Here is a 3910-nt window from a genome sequence, read left to right on the forward strand (position 1 = left end):
GCAGGCTGCAGGCAGCGTCTGGCATCCCGCCTCCGTTCCTCTGTCAGGTGCCGCCGCGGGGGTGTGTGTGTGTGCACGTGTGTGTGAGCACCTGCGCGTAGAGGTACACACAGAGCCTTAAACTACGTTGTGGCCGTGCCGTCGGCACGGATGGTCTCGTTTTCCGGTTTTGGTCTGCAGGCTCTTGTCCCCGCACCTCCCGCCCAGGTTTGGGGGCGAGTCTACGCCCCTTATCTTGAAGTAAACAGACCCACGTTCCGTGCTGTCTTCTTGGGGAACTTCTGGAAAGATGGGGGAGGCTTCCCAAGGAGAGACTTGGTGCCCGCAGGGGCTGCCTGGGGCTGGAGGTGCCCAGGGAGGGCCCGAGGCCATGAGGATGGAGAGGAGGGGCCAGGAGAGGACGGGGTGCGGTTTGCAGGGAACCGTGGGAAGCAGGCCCACCCAGTGGAGCCAGTGCTGGGAGACGGGGGTCCCGTCCACCGTCCGACAAGCCAGCTGAGGACATAGGTGGCCCTGCCTCCTCTAGGGAGCCACTGAGACTGTGGGTGACCCTGAAGCCCGTTTTGCCTGATCTCTTCCCCCCCCCCACCAATAACCACCCTCTCCCCCTCCCTGCTGTCCCCAGCCCAGCCCTTGCTTTGACTCCTCCGTGGCTACTGCCCCGGGTACTCCCAGCCATGAGGGCCTGAGTGAGTGGGCCCTGCCTTTGCTGGGACAGCCCAGGAGGCCCCTGAAGGAGAGTCTGGGTACAGCCAGCCACGGACCCCACGTGCCCTGGCCAAGGGGGACCTGGCCCACCCCTAGGAGTACATGGAGGGGAAGTGAGATGAAGGGAAAGAGGCAGGTAAGTGAGAGAGGCACCTCGCCCCTCCAAGCCTCTCCCCCTCGGTCCCCAGGACTGGGCGGGGCTCGGGCGGGCTGAGGATGCCTGCCTCTGGGGCCAGCCAGCTGCCTGGCTCTGGGGTCGGACTGCCCCCAGACTGGCCTCGGACCCTCAGGTGGAGGCCACCCCCGTTGGAGAGTGGGTGCCCTCAAGGTGGTCGCAGATACCACGCCCGGTTGCTCTGGAGAGAGCGGGCCCGACCCACCCAAGCACAGCCTGCCCCCCCACCCCCCACCGCCCCCCGCAGCCTCAAAACCGCCTCTAGAATGATTTCTGCATCCTTGGTGGGCCAAGAATTATTCTAGATCAACAGGGAAAGAAGACAGCGGACTCATCCCACAGAGACAGCTGGCCTGACATCCAAATGGGTGGTGACGAGGGCCCATTGCAGCACCTTGAAATAGTAGAGACGTGGACGTGAGGTCTGGGTCCACAGGGCTGGCTCTCGGGCACAGAGACGCTGGCGGTGATCTTCTAGAAAGATGTGGGTCCGGAGCGGCAGCTCCCATCCCTCCCCGCACCCCAGACCCCCCTTCCTGGCCTCCTTGAAAACATACCTGGCTTGGCTCTCGACCATCTGTGCCAGACTCGACCGGGAGGGTAGACGGGGGAGCGATGATCCTCGCTTCCAGCCCCGCCCCCAAGGAACCCCGGGGCAGGAGGAGACGCGGCTCCCCCTGTGACACAGTGACAGCCACCTTACTGACAGCTCTCATGTCCTTGGATGAACTGCCAGCAGTTTCTAGGAGCAAGGTCTCCTGATAGAAGCGACCAGGTCCCCGCAGGACTGGGAGACCATCCCCCTCGCACCCCCCCCCCCCCAGAAGGAGCAAGCAGCTGCCAGTTCCCTCCTGGAGTGCGGGGCTCTTGTCCTGGACGGTTGTAGGAGGGTTAGGGGACCGAGGAGGGGGTGGGGAGTGCAAGGGCCACGTTCTGTTCACCCCCCCCGGAGAAAGGGTCCGATTCCCACAGAAGAACCACCACCGCCCTGGTTCCCCAGGCATCCACCCCAACAGCCCCCTCCCCAACTCCACGCCGTGTGCTGAGCGGAGAGGGTGGGACCGATGCGGGACACAGGGGGACTGTGGTGGCCAGCTGAGCTGAGGTCACGGCCCTGACACTCGGCTGGGGGCAGTGTGTCTGCCCGGGAGGGACTCCCTGTCCCCTGTCCCCTGTCCCTGTCACTGGAGGAGAGCCTCAGACCGCTCATAGTCCCATCAAGGCATCTCACCAGCAGAGTGATGTCCCTTGCTGTGCCCCCTGCTGACAGCCTCTCCCCGTCAGTAAAGAGGGGCAGTAACGTTGACCCCACCGGACCATCAGGTTTTTGTTTTTATCGCTGGTTAGTTCGAATACAGGGCAATGTTGGTTTGGGGAGTGGAAGTCGGTGACTCATCGCTTGCGTGCAACACCGGGTGCTCATCCAGACAAGTGTCCCCGTTAGTGCCCATCCCCCACCCACCTCCCTCGTCACCCTCACTCTGTTCTCTTTGAGAGTCTCCCTCCTCTGCTTCGTTTCCCTCTCGTCTCCCCCTCCCCCGCTTCCCACATGTTCATCTGTTTCGTTTCTTAAATTCCACGCGTGAGTGAAATCGTATGGCACTTGTCTTTGCGGACCGTCAGGTTTTGAACACGGGCTTGGAGAGTCGGTGTGCCCCCCAAAGCTGCCCGCTCGTGTACCACCCGGGGGCCCAGCATCTAGACAATGACTTCAATATTGTTCACGAGTCGGAATCACTTTTTAAACCCGTCTGTTTTGAAAAGGAAACGTGTGTCACCGCTGGGCGTGAAAACTCAGTATGGGTGACCCCGGAGAGAGCCGCGAGCCAAGACGCGCTGGCTTCGCCCCTTCCAGACCCGCCGAGCACACACACAGCCGTCTGGACCCTTTCAAAGTTCTGTGTCTGACGTTTTACAACCAGACCTCAGGACCGTTCGGCCCCAGGTCTCTGTTGTCACGTGGCTGTCAGAGGCTACGTGACCTCCAGCTCCTGGAAATGACCTTCAAGGCCGTCGAAAAGAGCACACAGTGCCAAGAGTGGGTACCCAGGACTTGGGGGTCACGCCGCAGTGCAGCCAGTTTCCATGGGCCGGGCCTGGGGGCCCGAGGGGCGAGTGCCTGCTGGTGTGCGGGCTCGGCTGGGCGGTGATGTCCCCCAAACTCATATTTTTTCTGGCTGTGCAGCAGAATAAATAGTAAACTAAACTCTGACATTGCAACACAGAGGCTGGCGGAGGGCTGATAAGGTGGGAAAGGCCCCGGGGAAAAAACGTCTCGAAGGAAGAATCAGGGGCGCCTGGGTGGCGCAGTCGGTTAAGCGTCCGACTTCAGCCAGGTCACGATCTCGCAGTCCGGGAGTTCGAGCCCCGCGTCGGGCTCTGGGCTGATGGCTCAGAGCCTGGAGCCTGCTTCCGATTCTGTGTCTCCCTCTCTCTCTCTGCCCCTCCCCTGTTCATGCTCTGTCTCTCTCTGTCCCAAAAATAAATAAACGTTGGAAGGAAGAATCGTCCCGCCCTTAGCAAACATAGCAAGGGAAACCCACACTGGCCGAGACGAGTGGTTATCCGATCAGGAACAGAACGTGTGTCCGATCTCAGGTGCCTTCAGAGGGAACCTAGGTCGTGCTCACGTGGGGGCGACGCTGGGCCCCAAAGCTTCACGCAGCCATCACCTGCTCCGGTGTCCAACGTTGGGGGGAGGGGGGGATTTGGGCGGTGAGACCTGGCAGGGGGCACCCAGAGCTGGGCTGTTGTCCGAGTTCTTCCACGGGCCCTGGACACGATGCTCCTCCGTGGGCCTCAGCACCTGACAGGTCGAAGGGGCGGGGTCCCGTGGGGGTCCCTGTCGTCCCCCACGGCGCAGCTGTTCAGGTGCAAATGCAGGGCCGGCGGCTGGAGCCCACAGAGGCGGCCAACACAGCTCGACGTTCGTGGTTTCCCAGAAACTGTAACAACCCAGAGAGTATTTAGTTCCAAAACTCCGGGACGTAGGTATTTCTATTTTCGTACTGCCCAGGCAAGTCCCCG

This window comes from Lynx rufus, unplaced genomic scaffold (assembly GCF_022079265.1).
Source record: "Lynx rufus isolate CCGP_SWC_20201006 ecotype Redwood Valley unplaced genomic scaffold, mLynRuf1.p SCAF_9, whole genome shotgun sequence".
Taxonomy (NCBI): Eukaryota; Metazoa; Chordata; class Mammalia; order Carnivora; family Felidae; genus Lynx; species Lynx rufus.